The following is an 18,235-nucleotide window of genomic DNA, read 5'->3' on the forward strand; positions in this document are numbered from 1 at the left end:
AGATTGAGTCCGGTCTATTCTTTTTCCATTCTCCTCCTAACAGTAGCTTTAAACAAAAGAGATCATGGACTCGAAGTTCAAACCCAGGCTCGAAGTTCAAACCCCAAGACTGACTAAAATCTAGATCTAGATCTAGATCTAGATAGCTAGATAGATACAACAAAAAAGGAACACCCAATAATTTTCTTTCTCTCTCAAGGTACTGACAAGCACAGGGCCAATGGTAATGGCTGCACTTTATCTGTCGACTTGATCAATTTAAGCTCTATTGCACATGGCTTTTCTTTTATGATGCAGGGGCAGTTATTTTCCCTTCTATCCTTCCAAGTTTGTGCCAGGGTAAGCAGCCGTGATCCTGGTTGATCACGTGGACAGTTACAGATCACTTCGAAGACTTCCTGTGAGAAAGCCAGGCTCAGAGCATGCAGTCCTTGTAAATGTCACAACTGCAACTGGAACACAGTGGTTAGGACATTAACTGTGCTGAAGTTTTCTCACTCACTCTGAGAGCCTTGCAGCCTTCCTTGCAGTGTCCCCCGCCGACTGGTCATGTGGACCTGGGCCTTGGCTAGTCCCACTGTGGTACTTCCTTGTCCCCTAGTGCAGGGAAGGGGGCAGATTCCATGTTTTGTTTAAAGTAGGTATCAACGTGGGAAAAGTTCGTGGTGATTCAACATTCTGGCCTTGAAAGGCTTGTAGGCAGGAAATCCTTTTTTTTTTTTTTGCCAGTTCTGGGGCTTGAACTTAGGGGCCTGAGCACTGTCCTTGGGCTTTTTCCTTAAGACTAGCTCTCTGACACTTGCCACAGCACCATTTCTGGTTTCTGGCTTTTTCTATCTATGTGGTACTGAGGAATCGAATCTGAGTCTTCATGCATGGTAGGCAAGCACTCTGCCACTAGTCCAAACTCCCAGCCCTAGGCAGGAAATCCTATGCCTCAGGAAATCCTGTACATGTGTGTGTGCGCGCGCGCGCGCGTGTGTGTGCAAGTACTGGGGCTTGAACTCACCGCTAGGTTGTTCTCTCTTAGTTTTTCACCCGAAGGTGGTGCTCTACCACTTGTGCTACACCTCCCCTTTCAGCTTTTTGGTGGTCAATTAAGAGTTGTAGACTTTCCTGCCTGGGATAACTTTGAACTGCAATTCTCAGGTCTCATGCTGTTGAGTAGATAGGGTTACAGGGGTGAGCTGCAGCACTTGACTCTGTATTATTCGTTTTAAACATAGCAGCTACAGAAAAGTGGGTCATCAAAGACTCCTCTTGGGGTGCCATGAGAGGATGAGGACAGGTGCAGAAGTCTAGGCAGAGTAGCTGGGTAGCACTGGGTGACATTCTTGCAGAAATCTCCCATATCCAAAGACAGCAAGGCAAATGGGTTGGTGTTGGTAATGGTGAGGTTTGAACGCAGGGCTTGGACACTGTCCTTAAATTTTCCTACTCAAGGCTAATACTCTTTCACTTTGAGCCATAGCTCCACTTCCAGTTTTCTGGTAGTAGATTGAGGATAAGAGTCTCAGGGAAATTCCTGCTCTGGCTTCAAACTGAGAACCTAGATCTCAACCTTCTGAGTAGCTAGGATTACAGGCATGAGCCACTAGCACCTTGTACATGAGAAGGGAGGTTTTGTTGAATCTTCATGCCTACATTCTGGGATCCTACAGGGCACAGGGATAGTAGCCAACCCTGAGGTTCTGGGGAGAGGATCTTTCCTACTCTCCGGAACTCTGGGTGCTTCTTCTGTTCTGAGAGGCATTTGCTTTGTGCCACCCTAGATCTTTAAGCCTCACTTTGCTCCACTTTGGCCCTCTTCTGTCTAAAATGCACAGTTCTGCAGAGAAAGAAAGCTGCACATCGATGTACTCTGGTTGCAGAAACTTCTGGGAAGACTGGGATGCCAGAACCTTGGGTGGGGAAGCGTCACTTTCCGCCCAATCCAGCCTGGCACCTGCTAGTCACTGTCCTTCTGGCTCCAGTCCCCCACGCTTTTGAAATGCAAATAGCATTGGAAGCTTCCAGCTACAGTTAGAAACAGACAATCAAATGTCTTGGAAGGAGTTTGATTTAGACAGTGGTAGGGCTTTCCTTAAGAAGAACCAGGTCCATCTTGCCCTGCCAAGATGCAGTGGGGGAAAAAATAAAACTCTGTAACTCTGTTTTGTAAACAATACATTTGGGTAAGTATATATAACCCTGTTTGGCAAACAGTAGCTTTGGGTAAATAGTCACAAAAATGTACACTTATAAAGTTTGTTGGGCACACAGAGATCCAGAAATGACACAGAGATCTAGAAGAGACTTGGAGCAGTGCTGGTCCTGGGGCTGGAACATAGGGCTTCTCCCTGAGATTTTCTTTTCCTTTTTCCCTTTTGTTTATGTGGTACTAAATAATTGCACCAGTTTTCTGGTGGTTAATTGGAGATAGGAATCTTATGGACTTTCCTACCAGGGTTTTCTTTGAACCACAATCCTCAGATCTCAGCCTCCTGAATAGCTAAGATTACAGGCATGAGCAACCAGCATCCTTACAACAATTTTTTTTTTTGCCAGTCCTGGAGTTTGAACGCAGAGTCTGGATACTGTCTTTGAGCTTTCTCAAGGGCAGCCTCTACCACTTGAGCCACAGCACCACTCCTGGCTTTTCCTGTGGATGTGGTACTGAGTCAAACTGAGGGCTTTGTGCATCCTAGGTGAGCACTCTACCACTAGGCCACAGTCCTGGCACCACAACATCTCTTTTTATGAAGAAATAATTTTAGAACAGTTTAGTTTAGAAAAATGGTGACGATAATATAAGAAGTTCCATCAAATCCATTTCACCTGATATTAACGTCCTAGCATATCCTTTACTAGAGTGAAATGAACTAATATTGATGCTTTAGTAATGTCTTATTTTACTCTTGTTTTACTAAGATAGCTTATGTTTTTACCTAATATACATTTTCTCCCCAAGACTTCGTCCAGTATGCTCTACTTAATTATTTCTTTAGATTTTGTTTTTCTTTCTTTCCATTAGTGGGGATTGCACTCAGGACCTCGTGTATTCTAGGCAAGCACTCACACCATTCTACTTTAATATTTGCTTCCAAGAGTCCTTTTGTTTGGGCCAGTGCCTCAGACTCCTTATTTGATGACTCTGACTACTGGGGCATTCTTTTTTTTTTTTTTTAACCAGTCCTGGTGCATGAACTCAGGGCCTGAGCATTGTCCTTGGGCTTTCTCAAGGCTAGAGCGCTACCACTTGAGCCACAGCACCACTTCTGGCTTTTTCTATGGATGTGGTACCATGGAATTGAACCCAGGTCTTGTGCACGCTAGGCAAGCACTCTACCACTAGGCCAAACTCCCAGCCACTCGTGCATTCTTTCGCAGTTCCTCAGTTGGGGTATTTCTGATGTGTTTGCATGAGTGCACTGGGGTCTTGTGTTCTGGAACGGAGACCACCACTGTCACAAAGCTCCCCGACCTGCCCCACCCCCTATCATAGTTGGTGTAAGCTTTTTTATGTAGAAAGTGTTCTTCTCTTTAAAAAGAGCCACTAACAGCATGCACTGGGCTGGATGCCTTCTTCTCTTGCAGCCCAGAGCAGGAAAGGGCCCCGGTGGGGTCGGGGAGTTGCCCTGGTGCCTCTCCTACCAGCACTAGGCAGCTGACCAGCCTGGGCATCCAGGTAGCAAAGGCAGAGGGAGGCCACGCCCACGTCACAGCCCAAGCCCGCCCCGGAAGGCAGCTCCTCCACTGACACGTGGGGGCGTGGCCACGGCCGCCGAACAGCGCCGCGCTCGCCGCGCAGGCCCCGCCCCCACGAGCAGCGGCGCGTCTCCACGTGGGGGCGCGGTCAGAAGCAGGCTCCGCCCCCGGAGGACAGCTCCGCCCCGGGGCACGTGGGGGCGGCCGCACCCCGGGAGTTTTCCGCCCGCCGGGCTCCTCCTTCCCGCTCCTCCCGGACAGACGCGTAGCCTGTGGGTCGCGAGTGTCGGAGAGTGCGAGTTGGAGCGAGCTTGTGGCAGAACCTAGGCGTCCGTGGAGAACGTCGCTGCTGTCCAAGTCCCCGTTCTCTCCGCGCGTGTCGCCGTCCCCGGGGACAGGTGAGTGAGGGTCCCGGCCGGCGTCCGGGGCGGCGGTCCCCGTCCGGTGACAGGGAGGCCGGGGACCGCCCCGCGCGCCTCGCCCGGCCCCGCGCGCCTCCCCCGGCCCCGCGCTTCCTGGTTTGCCCCGCACCCAGTGTCGCGGACGGCTGTGGGGGGGGGGGGGAGGTTGCGCAGGTAGGGCCGCCGTCCCCCTCGCCCCCAGGGCTCTGGGGGTGCACAGGCCGCCACCGCCCCTGCCCCGGGCCGTTCAGACCTGGGTAGCCGGGGTTTGCGCGGGGGACTGCTGCCTTCAGGAACTTCTTCCGGACGGGGAGGACGCGGAGTCCAAGTTGCTGCCACCGTTGCAGTTTATTTAGAGGAAGGCACGTTCTCAAGTAATGGCGAGAACGGTGGGGTCATCCCGGTGGGTGACCCCCCCCCCACGCCTGCTTCTTCCTCCAGTCTCCGGAGGGACAGACTTGTCCGTCCCCCCCCACCCCCGTGGCTCCCCCCCCCCCCCGCGCTTCCCGTGGGCTCAGGGGAGATCTGAAGTTCCTCATCTGAGACTTCAGAGGGGGAAGAGGTAGCTATGGAGACATTCTCTTCCGGGGCCTGACTCTCCCCGTCCCTCTGATCTTCAGTGACCTCTCTGAGGAGTTTAGATGTGTGGGGACAGATCCCCAGGAACTTGGTAGCTGTCCCCCTCCCCCACTCCCTTCTGCCCCTCTCCATTCCCTCCACAGACCTTCCCCTTAGCCGCTGCCTCAGCTCTGCCCTGCCCTGCCCACACATAGAGGAGGAGAGGCTTGCAGGGCAAGGCCAGCTATTTACTTGTCCTTGCCCTTTGCTGGCTCTCAGGTTCCTTCATTCCTTTCTCACTGCACTCAGTGTTTGGGGCTTCCAGGAAGATTAGCAGAGTGCCTTTCCAGGCACTGCCCCGGTTCCTTGGTGTTTCCTGGCCACCGGTGGGGTGTGTGTGTGTGAGCAGGAAAGGCGAGTCTGTTGCCCTCACCCTGGATGCCCACTCTGGGGGGTACCTACATCCTTCCCTATCTGTTAGCATTCTCCGAGATCTAATTTGTACTACAAAGGCTTCTATGAGGGTTCACTAAGTTAATATTTTTTTTTTTTTGCCAGTCTTGGGCTTGGGCTCATGGCCTGAGCACTGTCCTTGGACTTTCTCTAGGATAGAGCTCTACCACTTGAGCCTCAGCACCACTTCCAGCTTTTTTCTATGTATGTGGTGCCGAGGAATTGAACCCGGGTATTTGTGCATGCTAGGCAAGCACTCTACCACTAGGCCAAACTCCCGGCCCCTAAGTTAATATTTTTAACCACAGCCTCAGGTACTGACCAGACTGAGCAGGTGGCTACTGTGCACTGTACCTGGGCATAAAGTGCCCAGTGCTAGGCCTGTAAGTATTCAGATACAAGTACCAAGGAATAGAATATTATTATTACCAATAAAGTAAATCCACTTTACTTATGGATTTATTACACATGGTTTTGACTAAGCAGGATCAAGAAATAAAACAGTAAAAAGTCAAGTAAAGCCGGGCACGGTGGCTCACGCCTATAATCCTGGCTGCTCAGGAGGCTCAGATCTGAGGATCAAGGTTCACAGCTAGCCTGGGCACTAAAAGAACGTGAGACTTGTTTCCAATTAATCACTAGAAAACGGGAAGTGGGGCTGTGGCTCCAAGGGTAGCGTGGTAGCCTTGAGCTGAAGAGCTCAGGGATAGCGCCCAGGCCCAGAGTTCAAGCTCTATGAGCTGGGAAGGGGGGGGGGGGGGTAAAAAAAAAATTCCCATACCTGTTATTACATTGTCTGCTTTGATGCTAAGAAACTTCCAGTCAGTGCAGAGTGATTGTCAGATTGTGTCTTAAGTTAAATTGTTATGTGTTTCCCTGCCCTTGGCTTTGTCAAAATCTGCCTCCTAAAGAAGCAAGGTAAAGCTTAATGTGTGCTGGTGGCTTGTGCCTGTAACTCTAGCTACTCCATAGGCTAAGACCTGAGGATTGCAATTTGAAGCCATCCGAGGACTGAAAAATCTGTGAGACTCTTATCTCCAGTTAACCACCATAAAAAAAAAAAAAAGTCTGAAGTGGAGGTATGACTCAAGTTGTAGAACGGCTTTGAGTATGGCTTTGAGTATAAGAGCCCAGGGGCAGCATTGCCCAGGCCCTGAGTTCAAGGAACAGAACAGCAACAAAAAAAAGTTATATGCTTCACTGGTATGATGAAGTAAAAATGTGAGGTTTGTTCAAAGGCAGTGAACTCAAGTATGGTTTTTCCTCAGTGGTCTCCTTGTAACCACACACAAAGATCTCAAGGCTGTAGGTGGTTCTTCCTCCTTCCACACAGGAGAGGGTGTATCTCCTTATCTCAGCACATGCTGCCCCTGTCCTCTGCCCCCACCTTTGTGTGCCTGCCTCCTCCTTAGCAGTAGCCTGGGTATGTGTTTTGCACACATACTGCCTTCCTCCATTTCTCTGGCATTGGTCCCAGTTCTCAGGGCTGGCCTTAGGGAGTAGTTGTGAATCCATGAGTCTTAATCCCTGCCCTGTTCTCTTTTTCTGGAGAGTGGGAGCTGTTTCTGAATCATCTTTTGGTCTCTTGAAGCTCCTAGTATGGGCCTTGCCCTGTAAAATGCTCAGGAAATGTCAGTTGAATGAGAGGCAAGCAAAGGAGGTCATATTTCTTGGTTAAGTGTTGGCTCTACAGGGCAGAGAGAAGAAAGAAAGCAGGGAGAGTGAGGTGGAAACAAATCTAGATTCGGAGAGGCTAAAAGGTCAAGTGCAACTATTTGAGCTTATTTAGTTGGACAGGAAGACAGAAAAGGCCCATTTCCATTGTCCTATCTACTAGGCCCAGCGTTAATTTAGTGCTGCCTTGATGATGTGATCAGGTGAGGTAATGGGAAGTTTGAGATGACCAGAGAAGGAACTCAAGATCAAAACACAAAAGAAACCCATTCTGGGCAAGAATCCATGCTGGGTTCTGGGATTTTAGAAGCCCAAGTCTTTTCTTGCCCCCTTTTTTCCCCCTGGCTGCCTTCTTTCCCCTTGGAGCATTTCCTGGTACTAAGTCCTTGGGAAGGGAGGGTGTCTGTGCTTGTGAGTCTGATGTGGGAACTCACTCCAGAGCCTTTGGGTTTTGCTTCCCTACACTCTGGCTCATTCAGCCTGGGGCATGGCATCTTCGGGGGGAAAGGTGGTTGTTGGAGATGTGCTGCTGATGGACATAAAACTTGCTAGGTCCACTAAAAAGGGCATGGCTACTTTTTAGAAGTAGGTGACCAGCTGGTCGCTGGCGGTTTGTATCTGTAATCCTAGCTACTCAGGAGGCAGCTCATTGCCAGTCTAGGCAGGAAAGTCTTTGAAAGTCTTATCTCTAGCTAACCAGCCAGAAATGGAAGTGTGACTCAAGTGGTAGTTTGCCATCCTTGAATGAAAAAGCTAAGGGACAGCACTCAGGCCTTGAGTTCAAGCCCAGCACCAAAAGGAAAAGGAATCAGGTGACTGGTTTTCAGGTAAGTTCGTCCTAAATGAGCCCTATTGTTTGTCTGGCTCTGTGCTATGGGAAGAAAAAGGGAAGACCTCCCCCACTATTCCCTGCTCACCCTGGCACAGTCTTCCATAAGATGCAGGACACTGGGTGAGAATAGGGTTTGAAGATGGAGACATTTGGATGTGTTGCTTCTGAGGTGCCCTAGAGACACCAGGTAGTTGGAAGTGTCTGAGTAGGTAGACTTTCTCTGTCTCTCTCTCTGGAGTTGTACAAAGGCAGTTCAATGTGACATCAGTTTATAAGTACTGTGTGTCTTGAATGTCACCCCTGTTATCATTCTCCATCTCTTCCAACCCCTCAAGTTCCCTGGTTCCATTTTCACACGTGTACATTGAACGTAACAACTGCATTCACCCACCCTGCCTCTCTCCACTCACCTGCTCGTCCCCACATGTTGCAGATTCCTGGCTTTCATTATGTTAGACTGTAAGTTAGTGCTTCAAACAGGTTATACCAAGGGACTTCTACCCTGTATGTACCATCCTTTGGTTAATTTTTGTATATATACGTATGACCCCCGATCTGCTTTCATATGGTTAGAATGTAGATATATCATCCATTTAGGAGAGAAAACATGCGCAGTTTCTGTCTAGATTTTATTTACATTTGAAGTCAAGGACTTCAGCCTCAAACAGCTGAAGGAAGGAAGACGAGTCATGAGAGGAGGCAGATAAAAAGCAGCCTGAGGGGAGAGTGAGAAGCCAGGGACAGTTTACTTCAGTGGGATGGTGTGGCCAACAGCAGCATGGCTTCGGTGGCCAGTGGGAAGGAGGAGATGGGGCTGCCTTAGCAGTGGTGTATAGATGTGATGATGAGAGCAGAATGGAAACCAAAATGGAAGCAGAGTACTGGTAGCTTACGCCTGTAATCCTAGCTGCTCAGGAGGCTAAAATCTAAGTATGGTGGTTCGAAGCCAGAGGAGGCAGGCAAATCCATGAGACTCTTAGCTTCAGTGAACTAGCAAAAACTCAGAAATGAACTGGCAGAGAGTAAGGGAAGGGGTGATATTATCTGAAAAGAAATATACTCTTTACCTGACTTATGTAACTATAACCCCTCTATATATTACCTTTATGATAGCAATAAAACATTAAAAAAAAGATGGAAGTGGAGGTATGAAAAAAGCTGAATGAGAGCTGGTGGCCCTGAGTTCAAGCCTCCATACTGTACACACACACACACACACACACACACACACACACACACACACACACACACACAGCTCTGACTTGAACATGTAAGCGAGAATTAGCAGGTGACTTATCTCCTGGTTACCAAGGACAGAAGGCTTTGATGGAGGAGGGTATCTCCATCTCAGATGGAGGAGGGTGTCTCCTCATCTTTCCCCGTAGCTCCCTGAGCACCCAGCAGTTGGCTTGTGGGTGACAGGGCATGTGGGTACTGCATCTGGCACCCCCTTCCTCCTGTCTGCATGTTCTGGAGACAGGCCATGACAAATTTGCTTTGTCTACAAAATGCAGCGTGGCTTGTACTTCATCTTGCAGCGTGTGTGTGTGTGTGTGTGTGTGTGTGTGTGTGTGTATGTGTATGTGATTTGTTTTATCATGACAGTAACTCTGGGTGACTATTCTCCAGGTCAGTGGTTGTGGAATGCTCTTAGTGTGGAATTACCATAATTTATTCAAACTCTTCCCTCCCTCATAGGTGTTTTAGATCACTTACTGTTTTCTTTCTTGACTTTGGAGTACAGCCTAGTTGGAATATTGCCAAATGTGTTGAGGAAGACTTCATGTTTTTATGCTGTTAAGAGTGGGATTGTGGGGCTGGGAGTTTGGCCTAGTGGTAGAGTGCTTGCCTAACATGCACGAAGACTTGGGTTCGATTCCTCGATACCATATACATAGAAAAAAGCTGGAAGTGGTGCTGAGGTTCAAGTGGTAGAGCTTTATCCTTGAGAAGGTCGAAGGATAGTGCTCAGGTCCTGAGCTCAAGTCCAGGACTGGCAAAAAAAAAAAAAAAAAAAGAATCGGATCGTAACTGGAGTAACTAGATACAGTGGAATCACACCTTTTTGTGTGTATTTATTTTTTTACTTTTTCTCTTCATTGGTCATTTACTTCTTTTGGTTTGTTTAATTTCTCCCTTTTGAATACTTGTCTGAACTGGTTTTCTTTCTTTCTTTTTGTTGGTCATGTGGCTTGAACTCTGGGCCTGGGTGCTATCTCTGAGCTCTTCAGCTCAAGGCTAGTGCTCTACCACTTGAGGTACAGGGCCACCTCTGGGTTTCTGTGGTTAATTGGGGATAAGAGTATCAAGGATTTTCATGACTGAACTGGCTTTGAACTGTGATCCTCGGATCTTACCTTCCTGAGTAGCTAGGATTACAGGTGTGAGCCACTGGTATCTGGTTATCAAGTACTCACCTTTACATTGTTTTCTATTTACCTTGCAAATTGTGTGTGTGTGTGTGTGTGTGTGTGTGTGAGAGAGAGAGAGAGAGAGAGAGAGAGAGAGAGAGAGAGAGAGAGAGAGAGAGCGCGCGCGCGCGCGTGCGTGCGCGTGTGCGCGCGAGCGGGGTGGGGGAGGCAGGCAGAGAGGCAGAGGCACCTTTTGGTTCACAGCTGGTACTCTACCACTTGAGCTACCTCCTCTCTAATTCTTGCAAGAGTTTTGATCCAAGGATTACTTAAAAGTTGAGATCCCTGAATTTCTAAGTAGGCAGATGGATTATGGAGAGTATGATTCTGTTTCCTTGTGGAATACTAGCATAATTAGGTTGTGATTAGTTTATATGAAGTGCAAAGATCTGTTTGTATCAGACTAAATTAAAGGATTATAGGGCCTTAAGCTGGATGATGGTGGCTCACGCCTATAATCCTAACTATTCAGGAGACTGAGATCTTAGGATCACAGTTCCAGGCCAGGTGGGCAGAAAAGTCTGAGACTCTTACTTCCAATTAACCACCAAAAAGCCTGAAATGATAAAACTCTAGCCTTGAGCTAAAAATAAAAAGCTCAGGGACAGTGCCCAGGCACTTGAGTTCAAGCTCCAGTACTGGCACAGGAAAAAAAAAAAAGATTTATAAAAGAAGAAAATATGTATTCTCTGAAGGACACAGGCTTGTTTTTCTTATCCTTAGGTATATGTTAGTTCACATCTAAGAGATGTGTTAAAATTGCTTACTATTATTCTTTTCTAAGTTAGATTCTACTTGTACTTGGTAGGAATTCTAACTTTATGAACTAGTTTTCACATTAGTGTTTACAGATAGATACATCAGTCTTACTTTGTGGATTGTAATTTGTGTTATAATTTGTTGGATATTTAATGCTTTTGGTCTTTGGACTTAAATTTCCTATTTTCTCCATTTGGAAGAATAATAGCCAAGGATCTGGAAGCTTCTTTTATAGTCCTAAAATTAAGAAACCGGTATGTGTGAGCTGAGTATAGTGGTGCATGCCTATAATCGTAGCTTTTGGGAGACTGAGCCAGGAGAAACTGAGTTTGAGACCAGCTTGGACTATATAACAACTCACTTAAAAACAATCAAGAAAGAGAAAGAAGTTATGTTCTATAAAAATAGCAAGACAGGTTTAGAGGCAGGTGTCTGTCTCTGTTCAAGCCCAGATGGAGTGGTTAGAAATCAGGTATCCTAAGCAGCTCCCCATCTACAACCACCCCAGGGGTCCTTACATAGCCAGGCTTTTAGGAGGAATGAATTTGCCTGCAAACTCCAGGGACATCACCTAGAAATAGCTTTCAGTCTTTTTTTTTTTTTTTTCCAATACAACAAATTTATAAAGAAAAGAGATTCATTTAGTTCTTAGTTCTGGAGCTACGCAAGTATGGCATAGCATCTGCTTATGTCACAATATTATAAAGAAGGGGAAGGGGGAAGCTAGCATGCACAATAGCCAGTTTTCACAGCAACTAAAACAGTCCCCAAGACCTAATTACCTCCTACTAGGTCCCACCCCTTAAAGGGGGCCCATGACTTCATTACATTAGAGACCAAGCTTCCTGCCGATAAATCTTTGGGGGCAAACTATAGCAGTTTAGGGCTTTTCTCTTTTTGCAGTTTAGGGCTTCTTTCTTTTAGGCCCAAGGGTTTGGACAGTTCTTACTGGCTCTTTCACCTTTCCTTCCTCATTTGAGGCAATGAGATGGGGTTGCTCTGTTCTTCTTGAGAATGATATAAGTAGACAAGTTTTGGGGACTGAACAGTAGAGACTGTCCCTCAGGGCCTCACTCTTTCTTTGCTTCTGGTGAAGCTAGCTCATAAATGATTGCAGTGGCCCCAGCCTTGCTGGTCCTTCATCGTAGTGAGTCGTGATAAAGCGGATGATGGGAAGAGCCCAGGATCTGCAGAGGCAGGATCATCAACCAGCCCTTAAACAAACCTATGTTGAGTGCTAATATATCTACTGCTGCCTATATCTTTGCCCTGAGCTTATGTATTTGTTCTCTTACTATCAGCCTGTGGGCAGGGCATGGGGGGAGAAAGAATGGTGAAAGGTATTAACAACAACAAACCTTGGTGATTTTTCTGTGACAGGGATTCAGCTTGTTCACACAGTGGATAGGCTTGATTTCAAACACTTGAAGCGTATTCCTTCCATTCCTGATTTTTGCTGTGTTCTTTCTGTTTCTTATTGCTCTTTCCATCCTACCTGAAGTAGGATTCAGTTCTGCTAGTGAATCGATCCCTTCCCTCCCTCCCTCCCTCCTTCCTATTACCCCTCCTTCCCTCTCTTGCCTCCATGCTTCCCTTCCTTGTGTGGGCCAGGACAGTCAGTTTAGTCTCATCAGGGCCCTGCTGGGTCGCTAGGGAGACTGGCAGCATGGTTCTGGCATAGAGCTTCTGCATGCCAGGCCACTGCAAAGCGTTCTGTACCCAAAGCAAGACAGGGCAGATGGTTGAGGGGCGACAGCTAGAAGTTTCTGGAACACCACCCACAGTTCTCCCTAATTTGAAACTCCTCCTGTATGCATCAGTCATGCACTGGCCAGGCTGGGAAGTGGAAACTGTGTGTCGTGAAAGGACTGAGCCAGCGGCTCAGCCATGTAGCCGGGCAGCTCTGTCTCCGTGGGCTGGCAAGCCGACTACTGGCAGGACTACTTGCTGATGCTCTGAGAGTCATCTGCCTGCTCCAGAGGCCAGGACTGGCAGCCACATGCTCAGCACTGGAGCCACTCCATGTCACCCAGCCCCATGGGAGGGGCTGACCCCTCCAGGACCCAGCTTTGAGGTGGGGGAGTATCTTGTGGTGCCACCTCCTCCCAGCTTGCCTTCTGCAACCCCACATGTGACCTTGTAGGCAACTCTTTCCCTATCTTTCTGAGATAGGGACAGAGGCTGTGTATACCCTGGCTGAGCTGGGGCTTCCAGTCAGAGCAGTTCCTGACTGCTGGGAGTTGAGCTCAGTGGCTACTGTTGCCAGGTCTGTGGTTCTCAACTCCTAGGGAAGTGGACTGGAGGGAGCAGGGGCTACTGAATGACCCGGTTGTGTGGGATGACGCACTGGGCTGCACTCACACTCTTACGGTGGCTTTCCCTGGATCACCTGTACGTCTCCTGAGTCCCTGTCCAGGATGTGCTATGCGTGGGACCAGCCTGGGCCACAATGCATTGGGTGGAAGACCAGAGCAATGGGTCTAAGCCCTGTCCTGTCCCCCACCAGCCCAAGGCCTCGGGCATTCTCCTCCTATTCCCTAGGACCCAGCTCCTGACTAGGTAAAGTAAGGCAGTTGAAGCAAATAGAATCATGAGAGCCCATACAGTCCTGTGCCTGGATCCCTAGGTGGTTCACATGCCAGTAGGGTGGCCTCCCCACGCCCCCACCCTATGGTAGATCTGGGGCTTGAACTCAGGGCCTGGGCGTTGTTCTTGAGCTGTATTGCTCTCCAGGCTAATGCTCTACCATTTGAGTCACAGCTCTACTTTTGACTTAGCTTTCGTAATTAGAGATAAGAGTCTCATGGGATTTCCTGCTCCGGCTGGCTTCAAGCCACCATCCTTAGATCTCAGCTTTCAGTGTCGTTAGGATTACAGGCATGAGCTGCCAACACTGGGCTTGGGTGGACTTTTGATTTCTAAGAAGTATCCGGCCACAGGCAGTGTCCAGAACTTCCCCAAGGGGCTGAATCTAGGCCACTCTTCCAGCATGCTCTGTCCCCAGTTTCTCTAGGCTGGGCTCCCCAAGCACCTGCCCTTGGAGGGCAGAGTCTGCCACACAGTCTGGCTAATGGTTGACATAGGTGCCACTATTTTTAATCCCTGGCATGTAGGTGTGGAGCTGAAGGTATGACAGCACTAGAAGGTGCTCTTTGTGTAGTGCTTGGGAAAATATAGTCAGAGTTAGTGAAATACTGCTCCAGGGCTGGCTGATGTGTCACTGACTTAATGGTCTCTGACCCAGTGGTCTCTGTGACCTGGTGAGGCAGTGCTTTGTAGGGCAGGACATGGGGTGTTACTGCCTATGCCTAGCAGCCCTAGGATGTTCCTGTACCGTGCCACCTCCCAGAGTTCCTGTATGGGGTGAGGGAGAGAGGGGAATGTCCTAGAATTCCTGGCGCCTGCCTACACACAGGCCATCAGAACAGGTGCCTTTCAGAATGTGGAGAAATGAGTCAGGTTACACTGGGGTTCCCAGCAGGAGGCACTCTGTTGAGGATCTCACAGTGCCAGTCTGTACCAGGTGGTGGTAGGAGACGCAGGCCTGTCCCATAGCCCGCAGCACTGTGTTTCTCACTGGAGGCCCTGGTGCTGGCTTCTCAGGCTCTGTGTTCCCTTGTTTGTAAAGTGAGAGTGATGGTGTGTTTCTTTAGGATCCTTGGGAGGTCAGTGAGACAGTGTATAGTGGGGTACCATGTGCCCATCCTGGGGATAGAACAAGGGGAACGTGATCAGAACATTGGAGAACTTAAGTGAGCATTTCAGGATGAGCCCTTGAAGAGGATTCATTTTGAGGGGGGAGAATAGGGTGGGCATCCTGAAAGAGGTGGCACCCCACCCAGCCTCAGAGGTGGCACAGTGGTAACAGGGGGCATCTGAACAGAAGTTTAGAGATGGAACTTGCTGAGCTTGGCTGAATAAAGGACAATGGCTTTTTTTTTTTTTTTTTTTCCCTGTCATACAGCTTCTTTTTCTTGGTGGCTCAAGATGCCAGCCACAGAGGGCTGGCCTGCCTGTAGGGTATCTAATGGGTCTCTGGCTTCTCTAAGGCTTCTCATGAGCAGAGCTGGCCAGGGCCTTTGTGTCACCACTGGAAGATCTTCCCTTGAAAGAAACTTATCTCTTTGTGTGGGTACTAAGGCTTGAACTCATGACCTGGCTCTTGTCTGTTAGCTTTTTTACTCAAGGCTAGCATTCTACCACTTGAGCCATGGTTCCACTCTTGATTGTTAATTGAAGAGAAGTCTCATAGACTTTACTGCTCGGACTGGTTTTAAAGCATGATCTCAAAAGTATTTAAAAGAGGTTTTCTGAGGCCTCCAGGCAGGGTGGGATTGGAATGGACCCTTGACTCTACTTTTGAGGGGCTGAGCTTCTGAGGAGGTTGGTAGGCCTTGAAGATATACCCTAGTCCTGTCTTCTACCCATCCACACTCTGCTTCTGAGTGAGGACGCTGGAGTACTCTCCAGTAGAGGAGAGCTGGTCCAGCTTCCCCAGCACCCCAGCCACTTTCATTCTATTTCTAAAAAGATATAAAGTGTCCAGGAGTTTGGCCTAGTGGTAGAGTGCTTGCTGAGCATGCATGAAGACCTGGGTTTGATTCTTTGGTACCACATACATAGAAAAAAGTCAGAAGTGGTGCTGAGGCTTAAGTAGTAGAACTCTAGCCTTGAGAAAGTCCAAGGACAGTGCTCAGGCCCTGAGCTCAAGCCCAGGACTGGCTAAATAAATAAAGATATAAAGCTTAGTGTCTCTTCTGCAGCCCTTGTGCATCCCCTCCCCAAACATAACTGTGAACTACAAAACCTTCCTGGAGCCCCAGCTTCAGGAGATAGAAGAGAAGCCTGGAGGAGGCATGGATCTGCTCAGAACGCCCCTCCCCACTCCTGCCCTATATTTCCTGGCCAAAAAGCTGGGCAAGAGACATGGTTTGTAATCACTGTTGCATGCGTGTGTTTCTGGAAATGCAGTTGGGTTAACCTCCCCAGCTGGATGTGCAGGTCAGGACCACCTTTGTCCTCTCTTTGCTAGGCTTCCAGCCCAGTCCTTGGGCCTCCCTGAGCCCAGGCAGAATCATGGTGAAGATAACAGTCCTCAAGGGGCTATGCTGGGAACTAGCTCCTTACATAAGGAAGGTGTGTATCCCTTTTTCTTAAAATTGTATAAGCTGGATGCCCTGCAAAACCTGGACCTGTCTCTGTAGATGCTGCTAAAAAATCCAGAGATAATTAGGTACTTGTGGTCCATGTCTGTTATCCTAGTTATTGGGTGGCTGAGATCCAGAGGATCTAGGTTCAAAGCACAGCCCAAGCTGAAAAGTACACCAGACTCCATCTTCAAAATAACCAGCAAATATTTGGGCTGAGGGTGTGGCCCAATGGCAGAGTGCCAGCCTGGCAAGGGTGAGGCTGGAAGAAATTGACATGGAAAGCAAAAGGTGCTTTACCATTCACCTAAAAAAATATATATCTTTTTCCCCCAGAAAGTGATTGGATGCTGTAGTTCAATTGTCACCTGGTTCTAATATTAGATGATAAAGGATGCTGGATTTATTTTATGCCTTTTAACTCATATGTATCTTCTAGTTATTGCTGCATTGTATAACATATCATAATTAAAAAATGAAAGAGATCGAATACATTGGTTGGAAAGGCTTATAATGAAGCCAGCTGTCCTAAAAACAGCCTTTCCTTGTCCCCATTCCATGTTTACTCATTTTTAACCACCTCTTTATCTTGAGATAATAGGCTTTATTATTGTTTCATATCAAGGTAGACATTATGTGTTGGTTTTCTGTTTAGACAGAGAAGGAATCAATAGACGTATCAACATTTAAGGCTTGTATTATGATGGCTGTGAATGATACTGCTCAGGGCTCTGCCAGGTAACTTACCATGGTGATAAAGTGTCACCATGTTTTTTTACTCCTGACACCCTCCGTCTTGGGTTGATTTAAAATAATTTTTTATATATTATCAAGGTGATACACAGCGGGATTTCAGTTTAAGTCAGACACAGAGAAGATTTCTCTTTGGACAGTGTCACCCCTTGCACTCCCAATTCTTCCTTCCCATCCCTACCCACAAGTTGTATAGTTCATTATCCATATAGTGTCTGGTGAGGACCACTGCAGCATTTGTTCTTTTTTTTTTTTTCTGCCAGTCCTGGGGCTTGAACTTGGGGCTTAGACACTGTCTTTGAGCTTCTTTTGTTCAAGGTTAGTGCTCTACCATTTGAGCCACAGCAGCACTTCTGGCCTTTTCTGTATATGTGTTACTGAGGAATTGAACCCAGGGCTTCATGCATGCCAGGCAAGCACTCTATACAGAATCACATTCCCAGCCTTGTTCATCCTTTGTTCCTTCATTTCTATGCTCCCCTTTACCCTCCCAAAGACATAAGGAGACAAGGTGGAAAGAGAACAACAACAACAAAGAAAACACCTCTTGTTTCCATTTCCTGGAATTGATTTTTTTTTCTGTGTATATTGCTCCAAGCTGGACAAGTTGTTCCTCAAATCTAGTGCTCTGCTGTTATCCTAGGAATTCCTCTTATTGTTTTCTGTGTTAAACTCCTTGTTTTGGGGACTCTCTATTTGTCATTTCTTTAGTTTATTTGCTTTGTTTTGTTCTGAATCTTTCTGAAGTTCAGTGAATTAGAGGTAAGATATTTTTTGTTTTGTTTCCCTGGGGCTGGTCTCAGATAGGGAGGTATGAACCTTATGCCTGGCTTATTTGTTGAGATGGGGTCTTACTGATTTTGCAAGCCTCCTGAGTAGCTGGGAATACTACAGGCTTGACTCACTGCTCCTAACTGTCTGCATGACCTTTTTTTTTAAAAAAAATTTTTTTTTTGCTTTCTTTTCCTGGATTTTCTTAACCTATTCTTCTAACCTGTTGAATTCTATTTTATTTTATTTTACTTTTTGCCAGTCCTGAGGCTTGAACTCAGGGCCTGGGCACTGTCCTTGGGCTTTCTCAAGGCTAGTGCTCTGCCATTCAAGCCACAGCACCACTTCTGGGTTTTTCTGTGTATATGGTACTGAGGAATTGAACCTAGGGCTTCATGAATGTTAGGCAAGCACTCTACCATTAGATCATGCTCCCAGCCCCTTTCTGTTCAATTTTTAAATTATTCTCTCTCTCTTTATCTGTCTCTCTTTGCTCTGTCTCTCTTGTTTGGTGATAGTTCTGCAGCTTAAACTCAGGGCCTTAATGTTCCTGAGCTTTTTGTACTTAGGGCTACTGTTCTACCACTTTGAGCCATAGCATCATTTCCGGCTTTTTGGTGGTTAAATGTAGATATGAGTCTAACAGACTTTACTGCACAGGCTAGCTTCAAGCCACAATCCTCAGATCTGGGTCTCCAGTGTATCTAAGATTACAAGCATGAGCCACCAGTGCCCTGCCTCTCTTGTATTTTTTGATTTCTTAAGAGACTTGACTGGTCTCTTAATGGT

General features: G+C 47.5%; 1 protein-coding gene across 1 annotated transcript in view; it reads left to right on the forward strand.

Annotated features, from left to right (window-relative positions):
* The first annotated feature begins 3,917 nt into the window (after window positions 1-3,917).
* Anxa11 (annexin A11) overlaps window positions 3,918-18,235 on the forward strand; it is a 44,031-nt gene continuing 29,713 nt past the window's right edge. The window contains exon 1 of the mRNA XM_090346673.1: window positions 3,918-4,085. The gene's annotated coding sequence lies outside the window, so the exon portion shown is untranslated. The remainder of the gene's footprint in view (window positions 4,086-18,235) is intronic.

This window comes from Megascapheus bottae, chromosome 15, assembly GCF_031878675.1.
Source record: "Megascapheus bottae isolate mThoBot1 chromosome 15, mThoBot2.hap1, whole genome shotgun sequence".
Classification (NCBI taxonomy): Eukaryota; Metazoa; Chordata; class Mammalia; order Rodentia; family Geomyidae; genus Megascapheus; species Megascapheus bottae.